General features: G+C 46.6%; 1 pseudogene across 1 annotated transcript in view; it reads right to left on the bottom strand.

Moving 5' to 3' along the window:
* Nucleotides 1-358: 358 nt before the first annotated feature.
* Nucleotides 359-17,568, bottom strand: part of LOC144954223 (DNA repair protein RAD51 homolog 3-like) — a 17,614-nt pseudogene continuing 404 nt past the window's right edge. Inside the window, exons 2-7 of the transcript XR_013641099.1 lie at nucleotides 10,256-10,389; nucleotides 7,603-7,734; nucleotides 5,725-5,795; nucleotides 4,210-4,270; nucleotides 3,578-3,638; nucleotides 359-578 (exon numbers count right to left, since the gene is read on the bottom strand). The product of XR_013641099.1 is annotated as a DNA repair protein RAD51 homolog 3-like (transcript). The remainder of the gene's footprint in view (nucleotides 579-3,577; nucleotides 3,639-4,209; nucleotides 4,271-5,724; nucleotides 5,796-7,602; nucleotides 7,735-10,255; nucleotides 10,390-17,568) is intronic.

Raw genomic sequence — 17,568 nt, 5'->3', positions numbered from 1 at the left:
CGAACCCACGACCTCCTGTAGACCAGGCGAGGTAGTCAACATCTCCCAGGGTCAGGGATCGAACCCACGACCTCCTGTAGACCAGGCGAGGTAGTCAACATCTCCCAGGGTCAGGGATCGAACCCACGACCTCCTGTAGACCAGGCGAGGTGGTAAACATCTCTCAGGGTCAGGGATCGAACCCACGACCTCCTGTAGACCAGGCGAGGTAGTCAACATCTCCCAGGGTCAGGGATCGAACCCACGACCTCCTGTAGACCAGGCGAGGTAGTCAACATCTCCCAGGGTCAGGGATCGAACCCATGACCTCCTGTAGACCAGGCGAGGTGGTCAACATCTCCCAGGGTCAGGGATAGAACCCACGACCTCCTGTAGACCAGGCGAGGTAGTCAACATCTCCTAGCCAGCGGGGTCAGGGGTGGTGTGGATCCCTCAGGCGGAGTGGTTTCTTCGTCCCCGCGTCTCCGTTTGCGTGGGTTCGACTCCAGGCTGTGGCGGTGGACGCTGTGATGGTGGACGCTGGCTTGAGCGACGGTGGTGGACGCGGGAGGCTGTGGCACGTCCCTCACGCCGTCCGGCTACGCTCGCAGACCCGCACACGGAACAGAGGCTGCTGTCGACGCCAAAGATAAAGGTCCCCCGTGTAGCCCTGTAACAGACTGTTGGGGCAAGTGCCGTTGGCGAGCTCCTATGAAGGTCGGCACGGCACACGAGGGGGTGGGTGGCCAACACCAATCCCCGGCCGCCTTTGTCTCCCCAGTGGCGATGTTTACACACCTTGCCAGGTACTCGTTTGAGGCTGAGTCGACCTAGAGGAAGCCCAGGACCGGTTCAGAGAATGGTCACCGGTGTTGGCCGTGAGCGGGAATCGAACTCGAGTCGCCGGGTTCGTAGCGCAGCGCGCTAACCACTACACCCACCGCTCCCCACACCACACCACACACACGTACACACATACTCGGAGACCTACACACACACGTACACACACACGTACACACACGTACACACACACACACACACACGTACACACATGTACACCTACACACACACACACGTACACACGTACACACACACACACACGTACACCTACACACACACGTACACACACACGGAGACCTACACACACACGTACACACACACACACACACGTACACCTACAGACACACGTACACACACACGGAGACCTACACACACACGTACACACACACACACGTACACACTGAGACCTACACACACACGTACACACACGTACACACACACACACACACACGGAGACGTACACACACACACACGGAGACCTACAGACACACGTACACACACACGGAGACCTACAGACACACGTACACACACACGGAGACCTACACACACGTACACACGTAAACACACACACACAGAGACCTACAGACACACGTACACACACACACACGTACACACACACGGAGACCTACACACACACACACACACGGAGACCTACACACACGTACACACACACACACAGAGACCTACACACACACGTACACACACACACACGGAGACCTACACACACGTACACACACACACGTACACACACACACGTACACACACACACACACACACGTACACACGTACACACGTACACGGAGACCTACACACACGTACACACACACACGTACACACACACACGTACACACACACACACACACACGTACACACGTACACACGTACACACACACACACACACGTACACGGAGACCTACACACACACGTACACACACACACGGAGACCTACAGACACGTACACACACACACACACGTACACACACACACGGAGACCTACACACACACGTACACACACACACGTACACACACACACGTACACACACACACACACGTACACACACACACACACGTACACACACACACACACACGGAGACCTACACACACACACGTACACACACACACACGTACACACACACACGTACACACACACACGCACACCTACACACACACACACACACGTACACACACGTACACACACGTACACACACACACGTACACACACACACACACACGTACACACACACACGTACACACACACACACACACGTACACACACACACACACGTACACACACACACACGTACACACACACACACGTACACACACACGGAGACCTACAGACACACGTACACACACACACGGAGACCTACACACACACACACGTACACCTACACACACACACGTACACACACACACGGAGACCTACACACACACGTACACACACACACACGTACACACACACACACACACGTACACACACACGTACACACACACACACACACGGAGACCTACACACACGTACACACACACACACGTACACACACACACGTACACACACACACACACCTACAGACACACGCGTACACACACGTACACACACACACGGAGACCTACACACACACGTACACACACACACGTACACCTACACACACACACGTACACACACACGTAGACCTACAAATACGCACACACATACACGTAGACCTGCAAATACGTACACACATACCAGGCGAGGTAAGTTAACATCTCACCACGTCTAGAGAGAGAGACACACACACTCCAAATATACAGCGGCAGGCATCGTTAGGTTCGGGATGGAACCCACGACCTCCTGTAGACCCGGCGAGAGAGTTGGTGACCGTGATTGGAACTTGGGGGGCGTGTGTGCTGGGTTGGTAGCGCAAACACAAGCAGCCGGGTCACAAATAATGACGTTAAGGACGCTAACAAGAACACACGCAAAGTCATACAATGGTCAAGGTGTGACGGTGGTAGTGGTGGGGATTGTAGCAATGATTGTGGTGGTGGTGAGTGGTAGTGTTGATATTGACTTACTGTGGTGATAGTGTCTGTGGTGGTGACGATGACTGATGGTGGTTAGTAGTGGTGATGGTGGTAGTGGTGATGGTGGTAGTGGTGATGGTGGTAGTAGTGAGGATGACTGTGGTAGTGGTGGTGATGATGGTGGTGGTAGTGGTGGTAGTGACTGACTGTGGTTCGTTGGTGGTGGTGGTGGTGGTAGTGATAGTGGTGATAGTGACTGACTGTGGTTGGTTGGTGGTAGTGGTGGTGATGACTATGGTGGTGGTAGTGGTTGTGGCGATTGTGGTGGTAGTGGTGATGACGGTGGTTGGTTGGTGGTAGTGGTGGTGATTGTGGTGATGACTATGGTGGTGGTAGTGGTGATGACGGTGGTAGTGGTGATGATGGTGGTAGTGACTGACTGTGGTTGGTTGGTGGTAGTGGTGGTGATTGTGGTGATGACTATGGTGGTGGTAGTGGTGATGACGGTGGTAGTGGTGATGATGGTGGTAGTGACTGACTGTGGTTGGTTGGTGGTAGTGGTGGCAATGGTGGTGGTAGTGATTATGGTGGTGGTGATGATAGTGGTGATAGTGACCGACTGGTTGGTGGTGGTGGTAGTGGTGGTGATGATGGTGGTAGAGGTGGTATTGACTGACTGTGGTTGGATGGTGGTAGTGGTGGTGGGGAGTCTGTGGTGGTGGTGGTGGTGGTGGTGTTTTGCCGGTCGCTCACCGTGACGGCAAAGCAAGCGCTGTCCTCACGGTGACTTGGGGATTTGTAGACCGTGGCCACCCTGCGAAACGCACGCGGGAGACCCCCACTCACTCACCGAAAACTATACACTACACTATATACTATACACTACTATACTATACACTACACTATACACTACACACACTATACACTACTATACACTACACACACTATACACTACACTATACACTACACTATACATTATACACTACTACACTATACACTACTACACTACACACTACACCACACTACACTATACACTACTATACTATACACTACTACACACTACACTATACACTACTACACTATACTATACACTACACTACTACACTATACACTACACTGCACACACTACAATACTACACTATACACTACACTATACACCACACCACTATACACTGGACTATACACCACACCACTATACACTACACTATACACCACGCCATTATACACCACACCACTTTACACTCCACTATACACCATTATACACTACACCATTATACACTACACCACACTACACTGTACACCACATCAGATCAGACTATGCACCTAGACTGGCTGAATCTGAAGAGCCGTGAAGCTCTCCTCGTCACAGACGCCGCGGGTCTCACCTGGTCCGCCCCTCCCAGCGCAGCACCAGACGGTGCGTGGCCGCGTGTCCCCAGCTCTCCCCTGGGGGGGGATAAAGGTAGCACAATCACTACCACCTTCATCACCATCATCAACCACTCACTCACGCACCCACCCACTCACTCACACACCCACTCACACACTCACCCACCCACTCACTCACCCACCCACCCACCCACTCACGCACCCACCCACCCACTCACGCACCCACCCACTCACTCACACACCCACTCACCCACCCAACCACCCACTCACTCACCCACCCACTCCCTCACTCACCCACCCACCCATCCACTCACTCACCCACTCACTCACTCACACACCCACTCACACACTCACCCACCCACTCACTCACCCACCCACCCACCCACTCACGCACCCACCCACCCACTCACGCACCCACCCACTCACTCACACACCCACTCACCCACCCAACCACCCACTCACTCACCCACCCACTCCCTCACTCACCCACCCACCCATCCACTCACTCACCCACTCACTCACTCACACACCCACTCACTCACTCACACACCCACTCACCCACCCATCCACTCTCACCCACCCACTCACTCACCCACCCACTCACTCACCCACCCACTCACCCACCCACTCACTCACCCACCCACTCACCCACCCACCCACCCACCCACTCACCCACCCACCCACCCACTCACTCACTCACTCACCCACCCACCCATCCACTCACTCACCCACTCACTCACTCACACACCCACTCACTCACACACCCACTCACTCACACACCCACTCACCCACCCACCCATCCACTCTCACCCACCCATCCACTCTCACCCACCCACTCACCCACCCACTCACCCACCTACTCACCCACCCACCCACTCACCCACTCACCCACCCACCCATCCACTCACTCACCCACCCGCCCACTCACCCACCCGCTCGCTCGCTCACCCACCCACCCAACCACTCACCCACCCACTCACGCACCCACTCACGCACCCACCCACCCACTCACTCACTCACCCACCAACCCACCGTACTGCACCGAGTGCGTACTGCGTGTGCTGGCGGTGTACTGCCTCTGTGTGTACTGCGCCAAGTGCGTACTGTGTGCGTACTGTGTGCGTACTGTGTGTGCGTACTGCGTCCCAGCCGTACTGTGTCAAGTGCGTACTGTGCGTACTGTGTTGTGTGCGTACTGCGTCTGTGCGTACTGTGTGCGTACTGCGTCTGTGCGTACTGTGTGTGCGTACTGCGTCTGTGCGTACTGTGTGCGTACTGCGTCTGTGCGTACTGTGTGTGCGTACTGCGTCTGTGCGTACTGTGTGTGCGTACTGCGTCTGTGCGTACTGTGTGTGCGTACTGCGTCTGTGCGTACTGTGTGCGTACTGCGTCTGTGCGTACTGTGTGTGCGTACTGCGTCTGTGCGTACTGTGAGTGTGTACTGTGTTGAGTGTGTACTGTGTCTAGTGTGTACTGTGTGTACTGCATGTGCTGGCGGCATACTGCCTCACCTAGCGCCGGTACGAGCACAGACTCCCCCTGGCCGCTCACCCCGCGTCGTCATCTGGTTGGTGAGCACCACCTGGTGAGAGTGGTGAGGGGACGACACGGTCAGTGGTGAGTAGAGTAGTGTGTAGTAGTGTAGTGTATAGTAGTGTATAGTATAGTGTATAGTAGTGTATAGTGTAGTGTATAGTAGTGTATAGTGTAGTGTATAGTGTAGTGTATAGTGTAGTGTATAGTGTAGTGTATAGTAGTGTATAGTAGTGTATAGTGTAGTGTATAGTAGTGTATAGTGTAGTGTATAGTGTAGTGTATAGTGTAGTGTATAGTAGTGTATAGTAGTGTATAGTGTAGTGTATAGTAGTGTATAGTGTAGTGTATAGTGTAGTGTATAGTAGTGTATAGTGTAGTGTATAGTGTAGTGTATAGTAGTGTAGTGTATAGTGTAGTGTATAGTGTAGTGTATAGTAGTGTATAGTAGTGTATAGTGTAGTGTATAGTAGTGTATAGTAGTGTAGTGTATAGTGTAGTGTATAGTGTAGTGTATAGTAGTGTATAGTAGTGTAGTGTAGTGTATAGTGTAGTGTATAGTAGTGTATAGTAGTGTAGTGTAGTGTATAGTGTAGTGTATAGTAGTGTAGTGTATAGTAGTGTATAGTAGTGTAGTGTAGTGTATAGTGTAGTGTATAGTGTAGTGTATAGTAGTGTATAGTAGTGTATAGTGTAGTGTAGAGTATAGTGTAGTGTATAGTGTATAGTAATGTGTAGTGTAGAGTGTAGTGTAGTGTATAGTGTAGTGTATAGTGTAGTGTGTAGTGTATAGTAATGTGTAGTGTAGAGTGTAGTGTAGTGTATAGTGTAGTGTATAGTGTAGTGTATAGTAGTGTAGTGTATAGTAATGTGTAGTGTAGAGTGTAGTGTATAGTAGTATAGCGTGTCGTTGTGTAGTGTAGCATGTAGTGTATAGCGTCTAGTGTAATCTAGTGTGTAGCGTATAGCGTGTAGTGTAGTGTATAGTAGTGTAGCGTGTAGTGTAGCGTGTAGTGTAGTAGTTTATAGTGTAGTAGTGTATAGTGTAGTGTATAGTGTAGTGTTTAGTATAGTGTAGTGTATAGTGTAGTGTATAGTGTAGTGTATAGTGTAGTGTATAGTGTAGTGTATAGTGTAGTGTATAGTGTAGTGTAGTGTATAGTATAGTGTAGTGTATAGTGTAGTGTATAGTGTAGTGTATAGTGTAGTGTAGCATGTAGTGTATAGTGTAGTGTATAGTGTAGTGTAGTGTATAGTGTAGTGTATAGTGTAGTGTATAGTGTAGTGTATAGCGTATCTCACAGCGAGGTGGTGAGTGCAGGCCAGGGCGATACGCTGCTGGGCCAGCCTGCTGTGTAGTGTATAGTGTAGCGTAGTGTATAGTGTAGTGTGTAGTGTATAGTGTAGTGTGTAGTGTATAGTAGTGTAGTGTATAGTGTAGTGTGTATTGTAGTGTGTAGTGTATAGTGTAGTGTAGTGTGTAGTGTATAGTGTATAGTGTAGTGTATAGTGTATAGTAGTGTATAGTGTAGTGTAGTGTATAGTGTAGTGTATAGTGTAGTGTGTAGTGTAGTGTATAGTGTAGTGTATAGTGTAGTGTGTAGTGTAGTGTAGCGTGTATCTCACAGCGAGGTGGTGAGTGCAGGCCAGGGCGATGAGCTGCTGTGCCAGTCCGCTGTGTAGTGTATAGTGTAGCATAGTGTATAGTGTAGTGTGTAGTGTAGTGTATAGTGTAGTGTAGTGTGTAGTGTATAGTGTAGTGTAGTGTGTAGTGTATAGTGTATAGTGTAGTGTATAGTGTAGTGTATAGTGTAGTGTATAGTGTAGTGTATAGTGTAGTGTAGCGTGTATCTCACAGCGAGGTGGTGAGTGCAGGCCAGGGCGATGAGCTGCTGTGCCAGCCCGCTGAGGAGGCGAGTGCGGAGGCTGAGGTCGTCAAAGCCGTGACGGAATGGGAACGCAACGCTGTCCACCACCACCAGCCTCACCTGCTCACCACACACACTACACTATACACTACACTATACACTACACTATACACTACACTATACACTACACTATACACTACACTATACACTACAATACACTACACTATACACTACACTATACACTACACTATACACTACACTATACACTACTATACACTATACACTACTACACACTACACTATACACTACACTATACACTACACTATACACTACTACACACTACACTATACACTACACTATACACTACAATACACTACACTATACACTACACTATACACTACACTATACACTACACACTACTATACACTACACACACTACACACTACACTACTACACTATACACACTATACACTACAATACACTACACTATACACTACTACACTATACTACTACACACTACTACACTATACACTACACTACACACTACACTGTCCACCACCACCAGCCTCACCTGTTCACCACACACACTACACTATACACTACACTATACACTACTATACACGACACTATACACTACTATACACTACACTATACACTACTACACTACTATACACTACACTATACACACACTACACTACTACACTACTATACACTACACTATACACTACTATACACTACACTATACACTACTATACACTACACTACTACACTACTATACACTACACTATACACTACACTATACACTACTATACACTACACTATACACTACTACACTATACACTACTACACTATACACTACTATACACTACTATACAATACACTACACTATACACTAAACTATACACTACTATACTATACACTACACTACTATACACTACGCTATACACTACTACACTACTACACTATACACCACTACACTATACGCTACTATACTATACACTACACACTACAATACATGATACACTACTACACTATACACTACACTACACTATACACACTCCTAATCACTACACTACACACTACGCTATACACTACACTATACACTATACACCACTACACTATACGCTACTAAACTATACACTACACACTATACAATACATGATACACTACTACACTATACACTGCACCACTGTATTAAATTGAAAACTTATTTCTATAAAGCCGCTTGCTGTTGTGGTTTTTCTTCGCCCGCATCTCGATTTGCACACTTGGCTACTGACAGTGCAAAAGACGTTCAACATTTACTACACTACGATACATTATATACTACGATACACTACACTATACACTACTACACACTACACTATACACTACTATACACTAACTACACACTACACTATACTATACACTACACGATACACTACACACTATGCTACACACTACACTATACACTACTATACACTAACTACACTACTATACACTAACTACACACTATACTATGCTACACACTACACTATACACTACTATACACTTCACACTTCTACATTATACTACACTACTATACACTACACATGACACTACTACACTATACACTACTACACAAAACACACTACACTATGCTATACACAACACACTACTATACACTAACTACTATACATTACACACTACTATACACTAACTACTATACATTACACACTACTATACACTAACTTCTATACATTACACACTACTATACACTAACTACTATACACTACACACTACTATACACTACTACTGGACATCTACTGGACAGCTTTATGTCCCATCGGATTCCTCCACTATAAAAACATTCTGACATTTGGAGTCTGCGTCTCTCTCTCTCACTCCGTGGTGAGATGTCGACTACCTCGCCTGGTATACAGGAGGTCGTCCAGAATCGAACCCACGACCTCCTGTAGACCAGGCGAGGTGGTCAACATCTCCCAGAGTCAGAGACTGAACCCACGACCTCCTGCAGACCAGGCGAGGTAGTCGACATCTCCCAGAGTCAGAGACTGAACCCACGACCTCCTGTAGACCAGGCGAGGTAGTCAACATCTCCCAGGGTCAGGGATCGAACCCATGACCTCCTGCAGACCAGGCGAGGTGGTCAACATCTCCCAGGGTCAGGGATCGAACCCATGACCTCCTGCAGACCAGGCGAGGTAGTCAACATCTCCCAGGGTCAGGGATCGAACCCACGACCTCCTGCAGACCAGGCGAGGTAGTCAACATCTCCCAGGGTCAGGGATCGAACCCACGACCTCCTGCAGACCAGGCGAGGTAGTCAACATCTCCCAGGGTCAGGGATCGAACCCATGACCTCCTGCAGACCAGGCGAGGTAGTCAACATCTCCCAGGGTCAGGGATCGAACCCACGACCTCCTGCAGACCAGGCGAGGTAGTCAACATCTCCCAGGGTCAGGGATCGAACCCATGACCTCCTGCAGACCAGGCGAGGTAGTCAACATCTCCCAGAGTCAGAGACTGAACCCACGACCTCCTGCAGACCAGGCGAGGTAGTCGACATCTCCCAGCCACCGCAGCGCCCCACTTAAGAAGAGCCCGCCTCACCCTCGCCTCACCGGGTGAGCTCACCACCACCACCACCACCGCCGCTCACCCCTGGGTGCCGCTGGAGAAAGTCGGGGAGAAGGTGAGCGAGGGCGGTGAGCTCCGTGTGGTTGTGGCATCGGAAGCAGTGGATGGAGGAGAGGACGGCCTCCAGAGTGAACGAGGAGGAGGCCTCTAGAGCTTCTACGGAGGAAGGGGTCGGAAAGAAGTTAACATCGCTACACTACACTATACACTACTATATACTACTCTATACACTACTATACACTACTCTATACACTACTATACACTATACACTACTATACTACTATACACTACTATACACTACTATACACTACTATACACTATACACTACTATACACTACTCTATACACTACTATACACTATACACTACTATACACTATACACTACTATACACTATACACTACTATACACTATACACTACTATACACTACTCTATACACTACTATATACTATACACTACTATATACACTACTCTATACACTACTCTATACACTACTATACACTACTCTATACACGACTATACACTACTATATACTACACACTACTATACACTACTCTATACACTACTCTATACACTACTATACACTACACTATACACTACTATACACTACACTATACTACTACTATACACTACACTATACACTACTATACACTACACTATACACCTACACTACACTATACACTACACTATACACTACACTATACACTACACTACTATACTACACTAACACTACACTATACACTACACTATACACTACACTACACTACTATACACTACACTATACACTACCACTATACACTACACTACACTACTACACTACACTACACTATACACTACACTACACTACACACTACTACACTACCTACACACTACACTACACTACTACACACTACACTACACTACACTACCACACACTACACTACTAACACACTACACTACCACACACTACACTACACAACACACTACACTACACACACTACAACACTACACTACACTACACTACACTACCACACACTAACACTACCACACACTACACTACCACACACTACACTACCACACACTACACTACCACACCTACACTACCACACACTACACTACCACACTACACTACCACACCACTACCACACACTACACTACCACACACTACACTACCACACACTACACTACCACACACTACACTACCACACACTACACCTACCATACACTACACTACCACACACTACACTACCACACACTACACTACCACCACTACACTACCACACACTACACTACCACACACTACACTACCACCACACACTACACTACCACACACTACCCACTACACACCACACTACACTACCACACACTACACTACCACACACTACACTACCACAACACTACCAACACTACACTACCACACACTACACTACCAAACACTACACTACCACACACTACACTACCACACACTACACTACCACACACTACACTACCACCATACACTACACTACCACACACTACACTACCACACACTACACTACCACACACTACACTACCACACACTACACTACCATACACTACACTACCACACACACTACCAACACTACACTACCATACACTACACTACCACACTACACTACCACACTACCACACACTACACTACCATACACACCTACACTACCCACACACTACACTACCATACACTACACTACCATACACTACACTACCACACACTACACTACCATACACTACACTACCACACACTACACTACCAAACACTACACTACCATACACTACACTACCACACACTACACTACCATACACTACACTACCACACACTACACTACCACACACTACACTACCATACACTACACTACCACACACTACACTACCACACACTACACTACCACACACTACACTACCACACACTACACTACCACTACACTACACTACCACACACTACACTACCACACACTACACTACCACACACTACACTACCACACACTACACTACCACACACTACACTACCACACACTACACTACCATACACTACACTACCACACACTACACTACCACACACTACACTACACACACTACACTACCATACACTACACTACCATACACTACACTACCACACACTACACTACCACACACTACACTACACTACCATACACTACACTACCATACACTACACACATACACTACCACACACTACACTACCATACACTACACTACCATACACTACACTACCATACACTACACTACCACACACTACACTACCATACACTACACTACCATACACTACACTACCATACACTACACTACCATACACTACACTACCACACACTACACTACCATACACTACACTACCATACACTACACTACCATACACTACACTACCACACACTACACTACCATACACTACACTACCACACACTACACTACCATACACTACACTACCATACACTACACTACCATACACTACACTACCACACACTACACTACCATACACTACACTACCACACACTACACTACCACACACTACACTACCATACACTACACTACCACACACTACACTACCATACACTACACTACCATACACTACACTACCACACACTACACTACCACACACTACACTACCATACACTACACTACCACACACTACACTACCACACACTACACTACCACACACTACACTACCACACACTACACTACCACACACTACACTACCACACACTACACTACCATACACTACACTACCACACACTACACTACCATACACTACACTACCACACACTACACTACCACACACTACACTACCATACACTACACTACCACACACTACACTACCACACACTACACTACACTACCACACACTACACCACACACTACACTACCACACACTACACTACCATACACTACACTACCACACACTACACTACCACACACTACACTACACTACCACACACTACACTACCACACACTACACTACCATACACTACACTACCGCACACTACACTACACTACCACACACTACACTACCATACACTACACTACCACACACTACACTACCATACACTACACTACCACACACTACACTACCACACACTACACTACCACACACTACACTACCATACACTACACTACCATACACTACACTACCATACACTACACTACCACACACTACACTACACTACCACACACTACACTACCATACACTACACTACCACACACTACACTACCATACACTACACTACACTACCACACACTACACTACCACACACTACACTACCACACACTACACTACCATACACTACACTACCATACACTACACTACCACACACTACACTACCACACACTACACTACCACACACTACACTACCACACACTACCACACACTACACTACCACACACTACACTACCACACACTACACTACCATACACTACCACACACTACACTACCACACACTACACTACCATACACTACCACTACACTACACTACCATACACTACACTACCACACACTACACTACCACACACTACACTACCACACACTACACTACCATACACTACACTACCACACACTACACTACCATACACTACACTACCACACACTACACTACCATACACTACACTACCATACACTACACTACCACACACTACACTACCATACACTACACTACCACACACTACACTACCATACACTACACTACCACACACTACACTACCATACACTACACTACCATACACTACACTACCATACACTACACTACCACACACTACACTACCATACACTACACTACCATACACTACACTACCACACACTACACTACCATACACTACACTACCATACACTACACTACCATACACTACACTACCACACACTACACTACCACACACTACACTACCATACACTACACTACCATACACTACACTACCACACACTACACTACCATACACTACACTACCACACACTACACTACCATACACTACACTACCACACACTACACTACCATACACTACACTACCATACACTACACTACCACACACTACACTACACTACCACACACTACACTACCATACACTACCACACACTACACTACCACACACTACACTACCATACACTACCATACACTACACTACCATACACTACACTACCACACACTACACTACCACACACTACACTACCACACACTACACTACCACACACTACACTACCACACACTACACTACCATACACTACACTACCACACACTACACTACCACACACTACACTACCACACACTACACTACCATACACTACACTACCATACACTACACTACCACACACTACACTACCACACACTACACTACCATACACTACACTACCATACACTACACTACCATACACTACACTACCATACACTACACTACCATACACTACACTACCACACACTACACTACCACACACTACACTACCATACACTACACTACCATACACTACACTACCATACACTACACTACCACACACTACACTACACTACCACACACTACACTACCATACACTACACTACCATACACTACACTACCATACACTACACTACCATACACTACACTACCACACACTACACTACCACACACTACCACACACTACACTACCATACACTACACTACCACACACTACACTACACTACCATACACTACACTACCATACACTACACTACCATACACTACACTACCACACACTACACTACCATACACTACACTACCACACACTACACTACCATACACTACACTACCATACACTACACTACCATACACTACACTACCACACACTACACTACCACACACTACACTACCACACACTACACTACCACACACTACACTACCATACACTACACTACCATACACTACACTACCATACACTACACTACCACACACTACACTACCACACACTACTCTACCACACACTACACTACCACACACTACACTACCATACACTACACTACCATACACTACACTACCATACACTACACTACCACACACTACTCTACCACTACACTACACTACCATACACTACACTACCACACACTACACTACCATACACTACACTACCATACACTACACTACCACACACTACACTACCACACACTACACTACCACTACCACACACTACACTACCATACACTACACTACCACACACTACACTACCATACACTACACTACCATACACTACACTACCATACACTACACTACCACACACTACACTACCACACACTACTCTACCACACACTACACTACCACACACTACACTACCATACACTACACTACCATACACTACACTACCATACACTACACTACCACACACTACACTACCATACACTACACTACCACACACTACACTGCCACACACTACACTACCATACACTACACTACCACACACTACACTACCACACACTACACTACACACACTACACTACCATACACTACACTACCAACACTACACTACCATACACTACACTACCACACACTACACTACCACACACTACACTACCATACACTACACTACCAAACACTACACTACCATACACTACACTACCATACACTACACTACCACACACTACACTACCATACACTACACTACCAATACACTACACTACCATACCTACACTACCACACACTACACTACCACACACTACACTACCACACCTACACTACCATACCTACACTACCATACACTACACTACCACGACACTACACTACCATACACTACACTACCACACACTACACTACCATACACTACACTACCACACACTACACTACCACACACATACACTACCCTACCACACACTACACTACCAACACTACACTACCAACACTACACTACCATACACTACACTACCATACACTACACTACCACACACTACACTACCACACACTACACTACCACACACTACACTACCATACACTACACTACACTACCACACACTACACTACCATACACTACACTACCACACACTACACTACCATACACTACACTACCATACACTACACTACCATACACTACACTACCACACACTACACTACCATACACTACACTACCATACACTACACTACCATACACTACACTACCATACACTACACTACCATACACTACACTACCATACACTACACTACCACACACTACACTACCATACACTACACTACCACACACTACACTACCACACACTACACTACCACACACTACACTACCATACACTACACTACCACACACTACACTACCATACACTACACTACCACACACACTACACTACCATACACTACACTACCACACACTACACTACCACACACTACACTACCATACACTACACTACCATACACTACACTACCATACACTACACTACCATACACTACACTACCACACACTACACTACCATACACTACACTACCATACACTACACTACCACACACTACACTACCATACACTACACTACCATACACTACACTACCACACACTACACTACCACACACTACACTACCACACACTACACTACCATACACTACACTACCACACACTACACTACCATACACTACACTACCATACACTACACTACCACACACTACACTACCACACACTACACTACCACACACTACACTACCATACACTACACTACCACACACTACACTACCATACACTACACTACCACACACTACACTACCACACACTACACTACCATACACTACACTACCATACACTACACTACCACACACTACACTACCACACACTACACTACCATACACTACACTACCACACACTACACTACCACACACTACACTACCATACACTACACTACCACACACTACACTACCACACACTACACTACCACACACTACACTACCATACACTACACTACCACACACTACACTACCATACACTACACTACCATACACTACACTACCATACACTACACTACCACACACTACACTACCACACACTACACTACCACACACTACACTACCACACACTACACTACCATACACTACACTACCACACACTACACTACCATACACTACACTACCATACACTACACTACCAACACTACACTACCATACACTACACTACCACACACTACACTACCACACACTACACTACCACACACTACACTACCACACACTACACTACCACACACTACACTACCATACACTACACTACCATACACTACACTACCATACACTACACTACACTACCATACACTACACTACACTACCATACACTACACTACCACACACTACACTACCACACACTACACTACCACACACTACACTACCATACACTACACTACCACACACTACACTACCACACACTACACTACCACACACTG

The sequence above is a fragment of the Lampetra fluviatilis genome, unplaced genomic scaffold (assembly GCF_964198595.1).
Source record: "Lampetra fluviatilis unplaced genomic scaffold, kcLamFluv1.1 SCAFFOLD_332, whole genome shotgun sequence".
Classification (NCBI taxonomy): Eukaryota; Metazoa; Chordata; class Hyperoartia; order Petromyzontiformes; family Petromyzontidae; genus Lampetra; species Lampetra fluviatilis.
This window is presented reverse-complemented; position numbering and strand designations above follow the sequence as displayed.